The sequence below is a fragment of the Acomys russatus genome, chromosome 10, assembly GCF_903995435.1.
Source record: "Acomys russatus chromosome 10, mAcoRus1.1, whole genome shotgun sequence".
Classification (NCBI taxonomy): domain Eukaryota; kingdom Metazoa; phylum Chordata; class Mammalia; order Rodentia; family Muridae; genus Acomys; species Acomys russatus.
In genome coordinates, this window is record NC_067146.1 from 12,123,485 (window position 1) to 12,145,610 (window position 22,126).

Genomic DNA, 22,126 nt, shown 5'->3' on the forward strand with positions numbered 1-22,126 from the left:
ACAAAAGACAGGCAAGGCTACACAGAGAAACTCTGTCTTGAAACACACACACACACACACACACACAGAGCAAAAGCAGTCATTCTCTCTCTCTCTCTCTCTCTCTCTCTCTCTCTCTCTCTCTCTCTCATCTGTTGCCAAAACAGCTACAGAGATCCTTATCTCAGGAACATGGGGGAAAGCATGCACCTGGGCCCTCTAGGAAGGGACACTGTGCTCCAGCTGCCCACATCTGCCTGAGCAAGGACAGAGGGAGATGGCGGAAGCAGATGCCAGTCTCTTGGTACAAACGAGGGCCCCAGAGAAGAGATGTGGCCTTCCTGGATGCCAGGCTGAAAGAGCTGGTGGCCCTGACCTGTGGACCTCCCTTCTTCTTTTTCCTCTTCCTTCCTTCTTTCCCTCTCTGCTTTTCTTTCTTTGAGTGGGGGACGGCACCACTTAGGATAGAGCCCCTGGGCTTCTGCTGGGCAAACAGCAGCCCTATTTCTCGTTCTTATTGGAAAACAGATCCTCAAACCTTGCTTGGTGGCACACACCTTTAATCCCAGCCCTAGGGAGGCAGAGGCAGGTGGATCTCTGTGAGTTCGAGGCCAGCCTAGTCTATAGAGTGAGTTCCAGGACAGCCAGGGCTATGTAGAGAAACCCTGTCTGGAAAAACCAAAATACCAAAAAACCCAACCAACTAACCAAACAAACAAAACCTTGCATGGTGATGTGTGCCTATAATCCCAGCACCCAGGAAACCAAGCCAAGAGAATACCAAGCTTGATGCCAGACTGGGTAATATAGCAAGATCCTGGGGTGTGGAGAGATCTCAAATTTAGAAGTAATGGCATAAGCCTGTAAGTCCAGCACTTGGTGGCCTGAGACAGGAGGCTCAGTGGCAGCACTGGCTTACACAAGTGAGCTGTAGGACATCCAGGGCTGTATAGTGAAACTCCGGCTTTAAATAGATAAATAAATAAAATTTAAAGGTGGGTGTGGTGGTGCACACACCTTTAATCCCAGCACTTGGGAGACAGAGGCAGGCAGATCTCTGTGAGTTCAAAGCCAGCCTAGTCTACAAAGTGACTCCAGGACAGCCAGGACTACAAGAGAAACCCTGTCTCGAAAATGCAAAATAAGTAAGTAAATAAGTAATAAAATTTGAAGGTGGCTTGGCATATGGCTCAGTAGCAGAGTTTGGGGAAGGTGAATACTGCCACAAATTTGAAGTCAGTTTTGGGTACATAGTGAGACCCTTTCTAAAAAAAAAAAAAAAAGAGAGAGAGAGAGAGAAGAAGGAGGAGGAAGAAGGTAGGAATGAGGGAAAATGAAGGGAAGCCATCCCCACAGGACCACAGGGTTGAAGGAAAAAAGAATGATTAAGGAACACCCAGAAATATCAAAAGTATTGGGTGGGTGCATGACACATGCATCTAATGCAGAGTTCAAGGTCAGCCTTCTACATAATAAGTTCCAGAAAGGTATACAGATAATTGTTTTGATCCGGCACTGGGTTTTTCTTTCTCAGTCCTGGAAGCTGAGAAGTCCGAAATCAAGGTGGCGGATCTGGTGTCTGCTGAGGGGCTTCGCCTGTTTCTTCATGCAGTGGAAGGCACCAGGGCAAGAAGGGGCAAGCAGAACACTACACCCTCATGTCCCAGATGAGCAACCAGCAGCTAACGCACACCTGCAAGCCTCGTGGAGACATTCACTGCTTTATGAGGACGGAGGTTTCGTCACCTAGTCACTTCTCAGCAGGACCCCTCCCAACATCATCCTGTGGAAATCCAGTTGCAACTGGATTTCAAATGGAAAGAGCTGGGCTTGGTGGTGCTTGCCATTAATTCCAGCACTCGGGAGGCAGAGGCAGGCGGATCACTGTGAATTCAAGGCCAGCCTGGTCTACAAAGCAAATCTAGGACATCCAAGGCTACACAGGGAAACCCTGTCTCAAAAAACCAAAACCAAAACCAAAAAAAGAACAACAGCAAAAAAAAAAATCAAAGGGAAGGAAAAAACATTTGAACTACAGCTGGTATACATATTTTCCTTCCAAGAACACAAGTTAAAGGCCCTGGTCATTATTTACGAACCAAAACTAAGATTTGGAAAGGTAGAAAAAAGGAAACAAGCCAGTTAGGGACCCTAGGTCCCAAAGAATAACGCAGTGGTACAGTGCATTTTCTTCTTCCTCATCTATCTTTGTGTGGAGGAACTAAGCAAGCCAGCAGCCAAGAAATGTGAGGGGGCTAGGGGGAACCTACCTGGGTTCTTTTGTTATAAGGCACCCAGAGTCATTCAAGAAAAGGAAAAGGGAATATTGCTAAAAAGAGAACCAACAAGCTGGGTATGGTGGTGCACACCTTTAATCCCAGCACTCGGGAGGCAGAGGCAGGTGGATCTCTATGAGTTCGAGGTCAGTCTGATCTACAAAGAGAGTCCAGGACAGCCAGGGCTACACAGAGAAACCCTGTCTAGAAAAAAACAAAAACAAAGAGAGAGAACCAACAGAGAGCATTAAGAAGAGTAGAAACAAGGAGGCCTCCTCCTTTTACTTAGCTGTTTGTTTGTCTTCCAGACAGGGTTTCCCTGTGTAGCCGTGGCTGTCCTGGAACTCACTCTGCAGACCAGGTTAGCCTTGAATTCAGAGATCCACCTGCCTCTGCCTCCCGAGGGCTGCAATTAAGGGATTATTTTTATTTTTATTTATTGTGCCTCAGTGTTTCATTTGAACTTAAGTTTTGGAAGCATTCACATGCAGTGCCTGTACAGGCCTGAATCAGCTTCAGATCCTCTGGAACTGGAGTTACAGTTGGTTGTGAGCCACCAGATGCGTACTAGGAACTGAACCAGGTTCATGAATGAGCCACTGATCCATCTTTTCAGCCCATATTTTATTTGTATATTTATTTATTGCTTATCTATCATCTATCCACCCATCTATCTATCTATCCACCTATCATCTATCTATCCATCTAATATCTATCCATCTATCGACCATCAATCCACCTATCTATCTCTCATCTATCTCTCCATCTATCATTTGTCTGTCTATCTATCTATCTATCTATCTATCTATCTATTTATCTATCTATCTTGAGGTAGGGTCCCTGACTCAACAGGTAGCTAAGGATGATCTTGAACTCCTGACCTTACTGCTTCCACTCCATGTATTGGCCTCTCTAGTCTTTTTATTTATTTCTAATCTTTGGCATTTTTGAGACAGGGTCTCATCCTATAGAACTCAATCATCCAGCCTCAGCCTCTCAAGTGTGGAACTGAAGGCTTGCACCACCAGGCCTGGCTCAAATGGCAGCTTTTTATTTTTATTTTTTATTTTTTATTTTTTATTTTTTTGAGGCAGGGTTAATGAAGCTCAAACTGGTCTCAAACTGGATGTGTGGCTGAGACTAGTGTTGTACACCCACCTGTTCCCTGCCCCAAGTTTATGTGCGCGAGGATCACAGGTATGCTCTGTAGATTGAAGAAAATTTAAGACTTTTGATTGATGAAAATTTAAGACTTCAACTTTTGCTTCATTGATAAGAATTTAAATTGTATATTGTCATTCATTTTTGCCTTATGTATTGTATGTTATATGTTGACAAAATATTATATATTGTATGTTAGAAACTTAAGTTCATTTTATTCAATGTTTATTTCATGTATTATTCATGTGCCACTAATGTCTTAGGAAAAACTGTTCAGGAAGATCGGGGATAAAAGTTGGTATTTAGTTACGTAGAAATCCTCCTAGATACTAACTTACTTTGTCATAGAACAGGTTTGTTTAATTCCTTGTATATGTCTTCAAAGGAATAGTTGATAACTGTAGGAATAGATAAAGTTGGTCTTCAAACTCCAGAGATCCACAGAATATGACATTTAAGGATGAGGGCTTTCCTGACAGAGAGAGACATCCACTCCTGGCCGCTTCTCCATTTGCATCATTGAAGATGAGGGCTTCAAGAGACTCAGGTGACAGAATGGTCACTGGATGGAGAAACTGCTCTTATCTCTACCGCTGATGACAGGCTGACTGGCTGCAATGATCAACAGTGAAGCTGGAAAGTTGACTGTCCAGCTTTGAAGAGACTAGATGGACCAGACCGTCGGATTTCCTGCTTCAAAAAGCAGTTTGTTGGATGTTTTGGGCCGATAAGGCTAAAGACTGATTGCCCCAATGAAGGAGAGAATCCGGTGACTATCCAGGTGGTCTGCTCTCTCTGTCCTATGCAACTTGGAAGTTGCCCACCAGCACTTCCTTTATTAGATAGATTTTCCTTCTTGAGTCTCTGATGGGATTGAAGACTAGATAGCCACAGTGTTACTAGAAGCTTTAGTTTAAGAATTAAAAACACATTTATAGATGGATAATTGCAATTTCTCATAAAAGAAAAGGACTCTCTTTGGTAGGATAGTGGAATACTTTCTCTCAGGTTAACAAGTATAAAAGGACTTGGTTATGTACTTGATACCTGATGATTATGTATATATGTATAGGTGTGTATATAGTTCTTAATTTTTTTAAAAGAGAAGGGGGATGTGTGGGAAAGAATAAGCCTTGTCACAGGTGGGAGCAGTCTTGGCGGGCTTTACCCTTGGGGCACCCCATGAATACCTTGTGACAGACTGAGTGGAGCCATCCTGGGCCTGGAATTCAGGAAGCAGACCTGGAAACCCCACCTGGACTATTGTCTTTCTAATTGACCCTCACCAGGAGAAGGAGACGGTCCTTCCCACGTGACTCAGGCAGTTGGGGGAGGAAAGAACAAGTTCAGCCTGGGCTGGAGCGCGTGGGGAGCAGCGGACCAACTAGACCAATACACGGGCCAGAGAGACACCTAAGGACCCATCCTGTGGAACGGCTACCGGAAAGTTCACTCTTTTGTCCCTTTAACCTTTTTCCTTCTTGTATAAGCTAGTTGGGTTGTATAATAAAGTTTAATTGTTAAGAAACAGAGTCAACAGTGCTCTATCATGCCTAGCTATTCCAAACCTGACTCAGTCGTTCAGTTTCTGCCCCCACTGCTAATTGGCTCAGTTTTCCAGTTTTGCATTCCCAGAAGAGAAATCTGACTGGCTCATTGTCCTAGTTTGGTTTTTGTTACTATGATAAAAACACAGGACAAAACCAGCTTTTGGGTGGGGGAGGGTGTACTTCACCTTACAGGTTTTAGCGCATCATTGAAAGGAGCCAAAAGAATTCCAGGCAGAAGCTTGAAGCAGAGACCTCAGAGGAACACTGCTGACCGGCTTGCTCCAGACTCATGTTTTACTTCCTTCCTTCCTTTCTTCTGTTTTTTGGTTTTTCAAGACAGGGTTTCTTTTGTTTGGTTGTTTTGTTTTGCAAGACAGGACTTCCCTTGGCTGTCTTGGACTCACTTTGCAGACCAAGCTGGCTTCGAACTTTCAGAGATCTGCCGGCTTCTGCCTCCCAAGTGCTGGGATTACAGGCATGTGCCACCATGGCCAGCTTCAACTACCTCTTCTTCTTCTTCTTCTTCTTCTTCATCTTCTTCATCTTCTTCTCCTTCTTCTTCTTCTTCTTCTTCTTCTTCTTCTTCTTCTTCTTCTTCTTCTTCTTGTTTTTTGAGACAGGGTCTCTCCGTGTTAGCCTTGGCTGTCCTGGACTCACTTTGTAGACCAGGCTGCCCTCTAACTTACAGTGATCCGCCTGCCTCTGTCTCCCGAGTACTGCGATTAAAGGCATGTGCCACCACTCCCAGCCCTCAGCTACCTTTCTTATACAACCCAGGGCCACCTGCCAGTGGATGACACTGCCCACCTTGGACTGGGCACTGTAGAGAATTTTTATTTCAGAACATGGCTGCTCTGACAAGAAGTCACATCCAAAGACCTTCTAGGTCTGTATGACGCAGCTGGAATACAAATACATCTCTAGTCCAGGAGATAGAGGTAAGCAGGTCTGAGTTCAAGGCCGGTGTGTTATAGAGCAACTTTCAAGTTTTTGTTTTGTTTTGTTTTGGATTTTCGAGACAGGGTTTCTCTGTAGTCTTGGCTGTCCTGGACTCACTTTGTAGACCAGGCTGGCCTCGAACTCACAGCGATCCACCTGCCTCTGCCTCCCGAGTGCTGCCTCCCAAGTGCTGAGATTAAAGGCGTGTACCACCACCTCCCGGCTTAGAGCAAATATCAAGTAAAGAAAAGTTTAGGTCCAGGTGTGCTAGTACATGCCTTTAATTCCTAAACAGTGAAGGTAAAGTTAGTTTGTAAAAGGAAGGACCCATATTTGAATTGAGTAGCAGAAAATGTGACAAATCTGAGAAAGATTTGACAGAAGATATGCCCAACTGTCACTGGAAGAAAAAGGAAAGGCAAGCTACTTAAGGGGGCAACACAGAGAATGAGGGGAGAGGAGGCAGTTTTACCAGGAGAGCTTTACAGAGAGAGGCTGAAGGAGAGAGAGAGAGAGAACAAACTAGACACAGGTGAAGACAGAACCAGCCAGAGTCTGAGAAGTAGCCAGAAGATTCAAGCAGATACTGGAGTTAGTTTGAGGCCAAGCAAAGTACTTTAGGGACTGAGAGAAAAACCAGATTGAATCAGTCAGCTGGGAGAGGAGTGTGAGCCAGAGCATCGGAGTTGAACCAGGCAGCCCAGAGCTCAGAAAGAACAAGAGAGGGTGAGCTTATTAAGCAGTAAATCTCAGAGGCTGAAAACATTTTAGGCGTAGGTTAGAGTGTACGGAGACTAGAAGCTTCCAAGACTAGGCCCGGGTTAGCAGAAGGCAGCAGTAAGCCGCTGAGACAATTGGATGAGGAGAATAAAAGTTCCTTTTGCAGGGCCCTCCTCTATCAATCAGAAATCAAGAAAATACCCCCATAGAAATGCCCACAGGCCAGTGTGACAGTGACAGGTCTTCAAATGAAGCCCTCTCTTCCCAGGGCTGTCAAGTTGGTAATGAGATTAGCTGTCACATCCAGTTTATCTTGGTGTGAAACAGGAAACATGGCAGCTGTCTATGGATGGCTGAATTAGGTCTCTGGCCTTGTGGGCAGAGGTGACAGGGTCTTGTCCTTCAGTGCAGGAGAACGAACAAGTGTTTTCCTCAGAAGAGACAGGAAAGGGGCTGGCCTCTGAGATATGCCAAATAGAGAGGGGAGAAAGGCAAATCTCTAAGTTATATAGAAGGCTGTAGTTAATACCCGACAATAAGTCTAAGCCTGGAGGACTTAGGAGTGTACCAGGACAGGCAGACTTAAGGAGAGCCGATGCTTGCTGGGCGCTGTGGATGGGAGGGCAGTCCAGGAGGGGAAGTAGCAGGGGCAGCTGGCAGCAATGGCAACAGGTCAGATCCTGGAGCAGGAGTACAGGGAGGTGGCGAGGGGCTGAAGCCGGAAGATAAGGTGAGCTCAGACTGCATGGCCGTGTTGACTAAGGCCTTAGGGCTCTATCCAGGGCAGATGGCATTTATGAGGCAGGAAGACAACCTGATCTAAGGCTTTCTAGAATCAAGCGGTACCGGGCACATAGAATCACTCACCGCTTCCTGTCAGGGTAGCTCTGACACTATGTCACAGCTATTGTGCTAGACTTATCGGGTTTTTTTTTTTTTTTCATTTTATTTTATGCATATGAATACATGCCTGTGCACAGTGTGCGTGCAGTGTCCCAGGAAACCAGAAAAAGTCAGGTGTCTGACCCCTTGGCACTTGAGTTACAGACACCCTGTGGGTGGTAGGAATCAACCCTGGGTCCTCTAGAGGAGCAGCCAGTGCTCTTAACTGTTGAGCCATCTTTCTAGCCTTTAGCCCTTGTGCTGGGCTTTTTTTGTTTGTTTGTTTCTTTTTGTTTTTGTTTTTTGAGACAGGGTTTCTTGGTATAGTCTTGATTGTCCTAGACTTTGTAGACAAGGCTGGCCTCGAACTCACAGTGATACGCCTGCCTCTGCCTCCGGAGTGCTGCAATTAAAGGTGTGTGCCACCACGCCCGGCTGTGCTCGGCTTTTATTCCCTACTAGGGAGTGATCTTTCTTTTTGGGTGAGGACCTTTTGTTCCCATCCTAAGCCTACCATAAATATCTACAAGTCTCCAGCTTTGGATGGGACAAACCCAGGGGTTTTGACCTGAGAGATGGGTACCCCAGGTCTTCCAAGGTAGAAAGATGGGAAGCTGTATAAAAATTTAATCACGCAGGGCAGTGGTGGCGCACGCCTTTAATCCCAGCACTCAGGAGGCAGAGGCAGGTGGATTGCTGTGAGTTTGAGGCCAGCCTGGTCTACAAAGGGAGTCCAGAACAGCAAGGGCAACACAGAGAGACCCTGTCTTGAAAAACCAAAAACCAATCGAAAACAAACCACAACAACAAAAAGCCAAAGCATGCAGGTGACCTCAGGAGATGGAGCAGGCCTGGGAGGAAGATGTAGGCTGGAGATTTTGTTTCATTTTGTTCTTCTTTGTCGGTGGTGTGTGTGTGTGTGTGTGTGTGTGTGTGTGTGTGTGTGTGTGTGTGCGCGCGCGCGCGCGCGCGCGGCGTGGTGTGGCAGAGGCAGGGTGAGCAGAGGGAATTGAAGTCATAAAGTTAATGAGGAACTTCTCAACAGTTACCAGGTAAATACCAAAGAATGCTGCAATCCCAACACTCAGGAGACCGAGGCAGGAGGATTTTTACGAATTCAGGGCCAGTCTGGGCTGTAACCTACTTCCAGGCCAGTCTGAGTTACATAGCAAAACCACGTTCCCACCTTCTAGCCCTCAAAAACCAAGAATACACTGTGCTGGAGAGACAAGTCAGTGGTTAAGAGCACCTGTCTATGTTACAGAGGACTCAGGTTCAGTTCCCAGAGCCCAAATGGCAGCTTACAATCACCCATAACTCCAGTCCCAGGACACCCAACTCCATTTTCTGACCCCTTTGGGTACCAAGTACTCACATTTACGTAAGCAAAACATAAACTGAGTACATCTAAAAAAGTCATAGAGCCAGGCAGAGGTGATGTGTATTTCCATCTCCCCCTCCCTTTTTTTTTTTTTTTTTTTCCTGAGACAGGGTTTCTCTGTGTAGTCCTGGCTGTCCTTGAACTCACTCTGTAGACCTGACTGGCTTCAAATTCAGAGATCCACATGTCTCTGCCTCCTGAGTGCTAGGATTAAAGGAGCACGCCACCACACCTGGCGACTTACGTATTTCCAAAAGCACAACTCATAAAAGAGAGTGTAAGTGAGAGGTCCCATGTTGGCACTCTGGGGGACAGTTCTACCTTTGATTCATCCTAAGACAGACACAGGCGAGCACAGTATGATTCTGCCTGTCTGTTCCCAGCCAGCTTCTGTCTTTCTGGCAGAGTCCACAGCATTGTGTAGCAGAAACAAGTCATTCCCACAAGGAACTGTGTAAACTTTTGACCCACAAAAATCTATGCTCACAGTACAATGCTAGAAGGAAGGAAATTCCTCACTCAGTAGATGAGTCTGGAGACTGGGGAAAGAGTCAGGGTTAGAGATGTAAAGTTGAAGACTGTTTGAATAGCCAGGGTTATAATCTAAGCAATGGGGGGTGGAGAGGGTGTAGTAGGAGGGACCACCAATTAGAAGCAAGATTGGGCTATATAGCAAACCTCTGGCACTTGGGAGGCAAGATCTCTGTGAGTTCGAGGCCAGCCTGGTCTACAGGGTGAGTCCAGGACAGCCAAGGCTACACAGAGAAACCTAGTCTCAAAAAAGCCATGCAGTGGTGGCACATGCTTTTATTCCCAGCACTTGGGAGGCAGAGGCAGGTGGATTGCTGTGAGTTTGAGGCCAGCCTGGTCTACAAAGTGAGTCAAGGCAGCCAAGGCTACACAGAGAAATCCTGTCTCAAAAAAACAAAACAAAAAGCAAACCTCTGACTAAAAGGAAGGAAGGAAGGGATGGAGGAAGCAAGGGTAGAAAGCACAGGGAGTAAAAACATTTGATGGCTTTAAACCCCCAAACGTAGGGTTAAGAAGCAATGGTGTCCGTGATAGAGAAGAGAGGGCTTTGCAGAGACAGCAGGAGAACAAATATTCCACTTGGGCAGCCGAAATGACCCACTGAAATGGATAGTTAGTGCGGCTCCAAGTTGTTAGCATGTGATTTGGAATCACCAAACAAACTTCTGGATAACTGTGGTGCGTATGCCTATGAGGGATGACGCTGATAAGGTGAATTGCAGGCTGGAAACCCACGCTAACAGAGGGTCCTCCCTGGGCGTGGGTCCTGAACTGTCTAACAAGAAGAAAGCCTTCATGTTCCCTGCTTCCTGTTTGTAGCTCTTGATGCCATCAGGGACAGCACCCTTGAGCTGTGAGCAGGAATAAAGCCCTTCTCCCTTAAATTGCTTTTGTCAAGAGTGTTTTATCACAACAACAGGAAGCTTCTGCATTTTCCTTCTCCAGCCACAAAACAGCTGAAAAATGCTTCCTGTGGCTGCTGTAATCAACTTGCACAAAATGGGGTGGCTTAAAGTAACAGGCCCCTTCCCAGCTTCCGCGGTTACCCCACTACCTCCGCTGCTTCTGTTGTCACAGTGATCTTCCCAGCATGTGTTTTTCAATTTCCTTTTTTTTTTTTTTTTTTTTTGGTGTGTATGTGGTATTATATACATGGCCAGATCGAAATCAAATCAGGTACTCCTCCACTGTGGTCCATGGTTTTGTTTTTGTTTTGTTTTTTTTTTTTTTTTTGGTTTTTCGAGACAGGGTCTCTCTGTGTAGCCTTGGCTGTCCTAGACTCACTTTGTAGACCAGGCTGGCCTCGAACTCACAGCGATCTGCCTGCCTCTGCCTCCCAAGTGCTGGGATTAAAGGCGTGCGCCACCACCGCCCGGCTGGTCCATGGTTTTTTTGAGTGGGAGTTTCTCTCGAGCTCCGGGCATCCCACTATATTTGCCTCCCCAGCTCTGGGATTACAGTCACTGCCTTGCCAGTTGTTTGTTTGTTTGTTTTTCTCTTTTTGGGGAGTGTGTCTCTCATGTTTACACTCATGCAGGCACTCTGCTGACTGAGCAACCCAGATGATTTTCCTTTTCACTGTGTGTAGGCATGGCTGGCCTGAAACTTGTAGACAGTGCAGGGTGATTCACCTGCCTCTGCCTCCCAATTAAAGACGTGTGCCACCACGCCTGGCTAGGTTTGATATCTTATGGAATCAAAGTCATCTTGATCTAGTATGACCTAAACTTGAGAACATCTGCAAACACTCTTCTTCCAAATAAGGAAATATTCACATCAATGTCTTTAATATGTGTGTGTATACACACACATATGTATATACATATAACTATTTTGTCTTCGTGTGTATGTGTGCTTGCACTGTGTATGTGTGCCTTGTGCAGATCAGAGTCAGAAGAGGGTGTTTGATCCCCAGGAACTGGATTATAGATGGTCGCAAGCCACTATACGGGTGCTGGGAATGAAACCTGGGTCCTCTGCAAAAGCAACAAGTGCTCTATACTGCTTGGTGATCTCTTTAGTTGCTACTATCAATATTATTCTGGGTATTGAACCCAGGGCCTCCGGTAATACTCTACCTCTGACCTGTATCCCCATCTCTTTTCTTCCCTTTATTTCGAGACAAGGCATCACCTAGCTACTCAGGGTAGCCTTGAACTCTCCCTGTATCTCTGAGTAGCAATGCTTTAAACTTTTGATCCTCCTGCCTCAGTCTCCAGAGAGGATGGGATTTCAGGCCCAAGACAAGTCATCAGGCCCAGCTCAATATATCTTTCAGTGGGCATCACTCAACCCACATCAGGGGGATATGAGCCGGAGTTGGTGTTTACTAGGTGAACCCTGATTGAAATAATGGAATGAGATAATTGCAAAGACGAAGTTATATAAATGCAAGTCTATTGTAAACATCTCTAGGCCACCATGTAGGAGAGAGAGAGAGACGGTTGGGGGGGGGGGGAGAAGAGAGAGGAGAGAGAGAGGAGGAGGAGAAATACAGAAAGAAAGGAGAGAAATAGAAGGAACCAGAATGTTGTCTGGGAGGGGAAGCCCCACCCCTGGCCTAGGGAATTCAAGGTAGAGAGCTGGGCGTGTCAGCTGTGCCTGAGAGACCAAGAGACTGAAGGATACCTGAAACCTAACAAACCCCATAGCGAGGAGCTAAAAAGGAGTTTCCATATCAGAATAGTTATGTCTCCAGCCCCACACCATTCGCATGGGACTTTATTTGAAGATATTTTGTTTGTTTTTTGAGATAGGTTTTCTCCATATAGCCTTGGCTGTCCTGGATTTGCTTTGTAGGCCAGCTGGCCTTGAACTCACAGAGATCTGCCTCCTGAGTGCTGGGATTAAAGGTGTGTACCATCATGCCCGGCTCCTCAAAATTCTAATTCTTAATCTTCCTGTCTCAGCCTTTCGGTGGCAGCAATGTATATGTCTATAAAATGACTCAAAGAAGTCAGGTGTGGTGGCGCACGCCTTTAATCCCAGCACTTGGGAGGCAGAGGCAGGTGGATCGCTATGAGTTCGAGGCCAGCCTGGTCTACAAAGCGAGTCTAGGGCAGCCAAGGCTACATAGAGAAACCCTGTCTTGAAAAACAACAAAACAAAAACAAAAAACAAAAAGGTGATTATGTTGAATTTGAACTATTAGGGTGTCCTTATAAGAAAGTCCCATGATATGCTAATTATGTTCCTCTCATAGTAATATTGGCTGTCCTTCAGACAACCTCAGATCCACCTACCCGCATGGAGGATAGTCTGACATCAATCATTCCAGGGGAAGGTCTGTTCCCATAGATCACTGTTCAGCCTTGGGCTGGAGGGGTCCCCCAGACTCCCAGTGTTGCACCAGGAGACCCTGCCTCTCTGATTCTGCTCTGTGGCCTGTGTGGCTGTCCTGTAGTGATCCCCACCCAGAGGCCCCTGCAGCTTCCTGTTCCAGCTTCCTGCTCAAGCAGGAGGACTTAGCTCTGTAGCATCTCTCCCAGGTCCCTCAGTCCTAAGGCTTCCACACACCAACTGACTAGTCCTTCTGGTCCCGCAGCCTGCTTACAATCTAGCAGCTGTCCCATTTGTAGCTCCCGGATCATCCAACTCTCTAACCCACCTTATCTTTCTTTTCTTTTTTCTCCCCAACCCTCACCCCCCAAGACAGGGTTTTTCTGTGTAGTCCTGGCTGTCCTGGACCAGGACTTTGTAGTCCAAGCTGGCCTCAAACTCATAGAGATCTGCCTGCCTCTGCCTCCTGAGGGCTGGGATTAAATGTGTGCTGACACCACGGTCTGACTGGCTGGAAAGGTGCCTTTCACTCCTCTTAAGAGGTCCACAGTAGCAACAACAAATGCGAGTTGATTCTCAGCCCATGACTCTGCTTCTATTCCACACACTGACATCTCATCGCCAGAGAAGAGAGAAGAGAGCAGAGGGAAGGCTCTGTCTGTATTATAATCCATGGATGCCGCAGTGCCCTGATACCAGAGATTAAAAAATTCTGTGCTCCAACACAGGTGCCCCATAAAAGCTCAGTAAGTGGGTGAATTGCTTGAGGAATTCAGAACTCACCCTAAATATTGTATTAGAGACAGCATTAGGAAGCTGAAGTCCCAGGGTCTGTAGCATTCCCTGTAACCGACAGCGCTCTGGGTTTTTGAGGCATGAAGGAGGCTCATCCACACAGGCTTTGCCTGTGGGAGGAGCCTCTCCTATAAGGTGGAAGGTCTGTTACTGGTATTTTCTCTTATATGCAGCTAAAGTTTGGCTACCTCCTGTGAAGATCAGTTCCCTGGTCAGACTAGTCAATTGGATCTTTCTGATTCTGGGCAGTTATAAGTTAAAATGTTAGTGGAGCGCTTGTGTAGTTTGGATCTGACGCCAGAGCTGTATAAGCCACGGCGACGCATGCGCAGGATGCCAGCACTAAGGAAGTAGAAGCCGGAGAATTGTAATGCCAAGGTCATCTTCAATGTATAGTGAGCTTGAGGCCTGCCTGGGCTACACCAGACACTGTTTAAAAAAATAAAGCCAATAATTTCACAAATAACAGAAAAACGATTGGAAGATCATGCGGCTAAGCAAGTTTCTTGTTTGCTGGTCCTTTGCTTGGGGGTATGTGTGGTTAGTTTTTTTGGGGGGTGGGTGGATGGGTAGGGATGATGACAGTCTGTTGGCTGTGCTTTGTGTTTGCTCCATCAAACCCTAGCTTTAGCATGTTAATACAACTGACCAAAGCAAGTCACCATGGCACACACCTGTAATCCCAGCACTTAGAGGCAGGGGCAGGCAGATTTCTGTGAGTTCGAGGCCAGCCTGGTCTACAGCGTGAGTCCAGGACAGCCGGGGCTACACAGAGAAACCCAGTCTCAGGGAAAACAAAACAAAACAAAAACAAACCAAAAGACTGACCAAATATGACCAACTGAATCACCACAGCTCCCTAGTCCCAGCCACCCTTCCTCTGTGCCTCCATCTGGGCTAAACTGAGCCTGCTTTGCCTTGATGCCTACCGGGAGGGTTACTCCATGCCAGCAGGATATAGGAAGGCTCCTCAGCCAGATCTCTCTTAGCCTAGGAACCAAGTTCTTCATCCCTTTCCTGGGACACAGACTAGTATTTAGAAATGCAGCGATCTTGGGAACAGACAATGGGAGATGTTTTGGGGTTTTTTAGGTTTTTTTTTTTTTCTTTTTTTCTTTCTTTTTTGTTTTTGTTTTTTGAGATAGGGTCTCTCTGTGTAGCCTTGGCTCTCCTGGACTCACTTTGTAGACCAGGCTGGCCTCGAACTCACAGAGATCCATCTGCCTGCCTCTGCCTCCCAAGTGCTGGGATTAAAGGGGTGCACCACCATGACCAGCAAATGAGAGAAATTTAATTCCAGGCATCAGTGTGGGCAAAATCAAGGGCTTCCAAGCAAAGTAGGAGGATTGGAGAGAAAAGTATGTAAAGAACCAATGTATACATTTCTGAAAATCAACAAGGATATGAATCCCCCGACTCCCATCCGCTCATCCTCCCCCCACATACACACCTTGCCTCATTATCAAGTTGACATAGTGACTCATGTAGCCCAGGCTAGCCTCAAAATCATTACATGGCTAAAGATAATCTTGAATTTTGGGTCCTCCTGCTTCTACTTCTGGAATGCCAGGATGGAGTTTTTTATTTTGTTTTGTTGCTGTTGTTTTCTTTTCTTTTTGGTTGTTTGAGACAGGGTTTCTCTTGTGGTCCTGGCTGTCCTGGACTTGCTTTGCAGACCAGGCTGGCCTGGAACTCACATTGATACCTCCCAGAGGGCTGGGATTACAGGCATGAGCCATTGTGCCAGGCTGAGATGGCAAATATTTACCAGCATACCTGGCTTTATGTGCTGGGGACAAAACCCAGGGCTTTGAGCATGCTAGGCAAACACTCCCCGACCTGAGCCACATGCCCAGCCCTGCTTGACTTAGAGTTGATCATAGTTGAACTGTAACGGGAAGCAAATCCTTGAACTATAATTGGGAAGAATCCTTATCAATGAGAAACAGAGACGCAGCTATGCACGGCTTAGACAAAGTTGTCTCACCTGAGTCAATATTGGGGAACAGGAAAACTGTCATCCAGGCAGGGGTGGGCTCCTCAGGGAAGGGGACTATCAAGGAAATGCATCAAAGGCAGAGGTCAACAGTGAGAGGACAGAGCAAGAACAGAACAACTGCTGGGCATGGTGGTGCACGCCTGCCTTTAATCCCAGCACTCGGGACGCAGAGGCAGGCAGATCACTGTGAGTTTGAGGCCAGCCTGGTCTACAAACAAGTCCAGGACAGCCAGGGCTACACAGAGAAACCCTGTCTTGAAAAACAAACAAACAAACAAAAGAACAGGAATAAATACTTTTGAGTTGAATTCCTATAGGTACAGGAAACCCTATAGAGGACAAGAGAAGCTGGAATAAATAAATAAATAAATAAATAAATAAATAAATATATATACACACATATATACACACACACATATATGTTTATGTATGTACATATATGTGCATATGTATATACATACATATAGTATATGTGAGTATGGAAGTACCACACTCAGCAGCGTTCTTTTAGATTCCAGCTTTCCCCCAGTACTCTTTTCCTTGTTCCAGGTTTAGGAAGGAAGGACAGAGAGTCCATAAAGTAGGGCCAAACCTTTGCTCTTGTAAGCTTGGAGGGCGATCCTAGTGTCCCTCTGAAACAGCTTCTAAAACACTTCCTCCAGCTTGGCTGTCTGGCAAGGGTGTGGCAGGCGTGCAGGTGAACTTCACACAAGGCAGCCAAGGCTAGGCGAGAAGGCCTGTCATTCCTGGGCCTCAGGAGGAAGCAAATCACTGTGAGAGCAATGAAAGATACCAAAGGGGTACTGGGGGGGAAGGGGGACAGAAAGGCCCTGAAGCCCTTGCCTTACCCATTCTCCTTGGAGACATGAGTTCCCAGCAGCCACTGCTCCCTTTTTTCTTCCCTACAAGTCTTTGGGGGTAACAGAAATCAGAAGTATATATGGGGAACCACAAACACAACTTGATACATTCCCTTGAGGCTGCCCCTCTGCTGCCTTAACACAACCTTAAGAGGACATGGGGAGCAGGAGTGTTACCTGCCAGGAGGAGGAGGAGGCCTAAGGTTGGAGCCTCCCTCTCCCTTGAGGTTTTCAGAAGCTTCTGGGTAAAGATGCTTGGGAGATTTTCCTCCCACCAATGCACTGGTCGGTGTCCCAGGCAAAGTGAAGCTCAGGTCCCCCAGCATGCATTGGAATCCCTCCTCACTGTAAAACCCCTCCAGCCCACAAAGGTACAAGGCAGGTGAGTGAATCACACAGCAAGGAAAGTCAGCATCCCAGCATCCCAGGGGAGGAGGCAGCAGGTGGAGCCTGGGAGGGGAGGGGAGGGGAGAGGGGGGCGGGGGGGGGGGGCGGGAGGCTTCTTTCCAGAAAACAAGGACTGTCTAGGGGTCTGAAGCAGGAGGAGCAGCCTCAAGGGAACGTATCACGTCAGGCCTGTGCTGTCTCCATGCTACTTCTGAGGCAAGGAGACACCAGTAGTGAAGGAAAAAGGAAAAGAATTAGGATTTATTTTTCACTGGTACAAAAAAAAATGGCATACAATACATGTCGTATATTGATCAAATCAGGAAGATAACCATTTCTATCTCCTCAAACATTGTTTTTATTTTGTTTACTTATTATTTATTTTTCATTTCATTGGGGGGGTGTTTTGTTTTGAGACAGGGTCTCATGTAGCTCAGGCTAGCCTCAAATTATTTTATATATCTGAGGATGACCTTGGACTCCAAATCTTCTTGCTCCCCACACCTCCTAAATGCTGGGATTAAGGGCTTGTGATTCCACTCCTGGCTTGCTTCACTTATTTATTTAGATCATGTGAGAGTCCTGATACATGCATGCCACAGTACATGGTAGAGGCCAGAGGATAACATGCGGAGTCCTATTTTATGATAACAGTATCTTACTGAACAGCCCAGGCTGGCCTAGAACTTGCTATATAATTCATGCTGAACCCAAACTCTCCCTGCCTCAGCTTCCCAAGGGCTGTGATTACAGGGCCCGCCCACCCCATACATTCAGCCCTTGATCCTTTCTATGTGTGGAGAACCTCTAGGCTGTTCTAGTTACTTTGAAATCTATGGGATAAGAGATGTGGCTCAGCTAGCTGGTCAGAACCCACCGGATATCCGGCATCACATAAAATGTGTGCGGTGGTGCTGGCCTGTAATCCCCGAACTAAGGAAGTAGAGACAGGAGGATCAGAAACTCTTGGTCACCCCCACTCCCCCACAACACCTACAGCTCACTAATTGGCATGGCTTTGGGGGCGGGGCTACTTCTCATCAGAGCATCCGTATCCATCACCTTGTCTCACCGTGGACAAAATTCCTGGCAGAAACAAAGTCAGGAAAGAAAGGTTGATTTGGGGTCCTGGTTTCAGACATCCCAGTTGATCGTGGCGGGGGAGGCATGGCAGAGCTCACAATGGTGGGAACGTGTGACAAAGACTCCTCACATCACAGTGGACAAGTTAGCTGAGAGCTGGACCCAGGGGTCATTCTATAACCATCAAAGGCCAGCTCCTAGTGACCATCTTCCCACGGCCAGCTGGCTCTACCTCCTAAAGGTTCAAAGGCTTCTAAAACAATGGCACCAGGTGGGGGAGGAACAGGCAAGATATGACTCTGTGGGGGACATTTCAGAATTAAGCCACAGCAGAAACGTAGCCGCTGGACACAAAAAAGAAAATTAAAGCTGTCACCTGGAATTCATAAAAAGCAGTGCATCCGCCACTGACACAGTGATGACATGAAATATAAAGCCCGGCTAGTGTAGACACAGCTTAGCTTTAGGCCCAAAGCAAGTGTAGAGGTTTTGATGTGTGGGTTTTTGTTGTTGTTGTTGTTTTGATTTTTCGAGACAGGGTTTCTCTGCGTAGCCTTGGCTGTCCTAGACTCGCTTTGTAGACCAGGCTGGCCTCTGCCTCCCGAGCGCTGAGTTCTGGCCAGTTCTCCATGCTGACTGCCATTGAGAGCCAGTTGCAGGCAGCTTGGGATGTTGATGGTCTTTAGATGCCTCTTCTAGCCTAAGGAGAAAGTAGGTTGTCATCATTGTGATCAAATAGCATGTTCCCAGCCACTGTCAGGTGTTAAAGCAAATGAGAGCAAAGCAGGGATCCGCCCACCCAGAGCAGAGGTTCTCAAACTGTGGGTCCTGACCTCTTGGGGGGACAAATGACCTTTTCACTGCATAGCAGATATTTACTTAATGATTTGTAACAGCAGCAAAATTACAGTTATGAAGTAGCAATGAAAATAATTTTATGGTCGGGGGGGGGGGTCACCACAGTGTGAGGAGCTGTATTGAAGGGTTGCAGCTTAGGAAGGTAAGAACCACTGGCCTGACGAACCTGTGTGGAGCTTACCGGCTGGTGAGAGGTAATACGGAGACTGTGGCTGGAACCTAGGTGCAGCCTCCGGGGGCTCTGAGCCTTGAGATGTGTTGTGATGACACCTTTGGTAAGCTCTGAGGTGGGGGGTGGTGGGGGGAGGGGCGGTGAAGAAGAAAAGAATGAGGAAGAGGAGGAGGAGATGGAGAAGGAGGAAGAGGAAGAGGAGGAAGAGGAGAATGTGGAGAGGAGGAGGAGGATGGGGAGGAGGAGGATGGGGGGAGGAGGAGGATGGGGAGGAGGAGGATGGGGGAGGAAGAAAAGTATGCGACTGAAGAGGCTTTTCATGTCCCATCCTTGATATGACGAAGCAACATCTGCAAGGACCCGGGAGCTGTGCAAGCTGGGTCTGGGCCTGCAACTGTGCAGAAGGCCTGGGTCCTGGCCAGCTACTGACCAGGTAGCCAAATGCTGCGTGGGAGAGCAGCTTTTTAATGTCTTTACCAAACAGAATCAAGTCAGTCATCATACATACACTTTGGCAAAAATTAAGCTTTCCCTTCCCTCACCTGCTGTCACCAGTTGCCAGCTGAAGACTCTGTCACCCCCCGAATGAGGCCAAAGTTCTTCATAAACCAGGGTTTGCAGAGGACCCTGGGCCGGCCAGGCAGGCTCTAGCAATACAGCTAGTCAGGGCTCAGTTTCTCTTCCTTCTCTCCTTCTTCTTTCTTTCTCTCTCTCTCTCTCTCTCTCTCTCTCTCTCTCTCTCTCTCTCTCTCTCTCTCTCTCTCTCTTTGTTATTTTGGGTTTTTGAGACTGGGTTTCCCTCTGTGTAGCCTTAGCTATCCTGGACTTGCTTTATTTATTTATTTTTTTATTATTATTATTATTATTAGTTTTGTTTTTTGAGACAGTGTTTCTCTTGTAGTCCTGGCTTTCCTGAACTCCGTAAACCAGGCTAGCCTCAAACTCACAGGGATCCACCTACCTCTGCCTCCTGAGTGCTGGAATTGAAGGTGTGCGCCACCATGCCAGGCTCTTCTTCTTTTAAAACATCATCTTCTGTAGCCCAGGCTAGCCTCAGACTCCTATGTATTTGTGGCTGGCCTTGAACTTCTGATCCTCTGTGTCTATTTCCCAAGAGCTGGCATTACAGACATATGCCACCACACTTGGTTATCCAGTACCAGATCCTCCTGCATGCTGGACAAATACTCCATTGCCTCAACTACGAACCTGCCCTCCCAGGCTCAGCTTTCTTGTTCTTTAGTCAACTAAGAAGATTGTACATCTTACTTTCCCCTTATGTAGCCCCAACTTTTCTTCTCCCAGCCTAATAAGTACATTCTCCTCACTGGCCAAGAGGCATGTGTGTAGGTGTGTATATGTGTGTGTGTGCAGGTGTGCGTTTGTGTGTGTGCAGGTATATATGTATGTGTGTCCAGGTATGAGTAGCTCTGTGTGTGTGTGTGTGTGTGTGTGTGTGTGTGTGTGTGTGTGTGCGCGCACGCGCAGGTGTGCTTGCACATGGGTGTTCATATTTGAACCCAGAACCTCTTGAATATCAGGAAGTTTCCAACTACTGAGCAATGTCCCCAGCCCATCTTTTCCTCTTTATTTTGAGATAGGGTATCATTAACTTGCCCAAGCTGGACTTGAACTCTTTGTAGGCAAAGCAAGTCTTGAACTTGAAATCTTCCAGTCTCCTAGCTTGGAATGTCATACTTGGGTCTTTTGATTTTGTTTTGTTTTTTGAGACAGGGTAGCATGTAACCCAGGCTGTCTTTAAACTCACTATGTAGCAGAGGCTAGTCTTGAATTCCTTGGCTCTTAAGCCTCTGAGCCTCCACCTCCCAAATGATGACATTACAGGTGTGCACCACCAGCCCCACGTGTGGTTCTTGCCTTATTTTTCTTTTCTTTTTTTGGTTTTTCGAGACAGGGTTTCTCTGTGTAGCCTTGGCCATCCTGGACTCACTTTGTAGACCAGGCTGGCCTCGAACTCACAGCGATCTGCCTGCCTCTGCCTCCCACCTTATTTTTCTTATAGAGGTTCTAAGTCACTGTAAAGGATTATGTGTTGAACTGTCCAGTCCCTGCAGTCTCCTCCTAGGAGGTGAGCATGTAGATTGGGATTTGGGGTCAAAGACCTCATTCATTCCTCTTTTTTCTTTCTTTCTTTCTTTCTTTTTTTTTTTTGTTTTTTTTTTTTGTTTTTTTTTTCAAGACAGGGTCTCTCTGTAGCCTTGGCTGTCCTGGACTCACTTTGTAGACCAGGTTGGCCCTCAAACTCACAGCCATCTGCCTGCCTCTGCCTCCCACCTTATTTTTCTTATAGAGGTTCTAAGTCACCGTAAAGGATTATGTGTTGAACTGTCCAGTCCCTGCAGTCTCCTCCTAGGAGGTGAGCATGTAGATTGGGATTTGGGGTCAAAGACCTCATTCATTCCTCTTTTTTCTTTCTTTCTTTCTTTTTTTTGTTTTTTTTTTTCAAGACAGGGTCTCTCTGTAGCCTTGGCTGTCCTGGACTCACTTTGTAGACCAGGTTGGCCTCGAACTCACAGCGATCTGCCTGCCTCTGCCTCCTGAGTGCTGGGATCGAAGGCGTGCACCACCACACCTCCTCTTAAAGTTCAGCCACATTGGAGTATGGAAGGCAGAAGCACTGATTCCACACATTCTGCCTTTTAAGCAGATAGTTGCTTTCGACACAGAACATATAGAGAATAGCGCAACAACAGAGCTCAAGGTGTAGCAGGGACAGGGACGTGGAGCCAGTAAGACAGAGGTGCTGCGAACACTCACAAACTGGCAAGGGATCCTTGGCTGCAAGCGATGGCCTCAGATGGTTGGCTGTGTTTGCTTTCAAGAGCCTTGACCTACAACAGTTAAAGGCTGGGAGAAAAAGGCTAGCTGTACATTTGGTGGGAGATACCGGCAGAAAGGGCACAGCAGTGTGCTCACTGAAAAGCCGTGGTTCTTCTTAGAAGATGAAGAGAAAAAGGCCCTCTGAGGCAGCAGGTGAAGCCCAGCTATCTGTGGATGCTTCCTCTTTCCCCACCCACAGCTGGCTATCCCTGGCCCCAGGAGAAAGTATTCCGTCAACCTCTGTCCCTGATGGAGCACGGAAGATGTCTTAGGGTTTCTATAGCTGCAACAAGACATCACGACCAAAGCAATGTGGGGAGGAAAGGGCTTATTTCAGCTTATACTTCCATCTCACTGTTCATCATCAAAGGAGGTCAGGACAGGAACTCAAACAGGGCAGGAACCTGGAGGCAGGGGCTGATGCAGAGGCTGT

General features: G+C 46.9%; 1 protein-coding gene across 1 annotated transcript in view; it reads left to right on the forward strand.

Annotated features, from left to right (window-relative positions):
• Window positions 1-3,017: 3,017 nt before the first annotated feature.
• Ube2h (ubiquitin conjugating enzyme E2 H) overlaps window positions 3,018-22,126 on the forward strand; it is a 121,731-nt gene continuing 102,622 nt past the window's right edge. The window contains exon 1 of the mRNA XM_051151810.1: window positions 3,018-3,025. The gene's annotated coding sequence lies outside the window, so the exon portion shown is untranslated. The remainder of the gene's footprint in view (window positions 3,026-22,126) is intronic.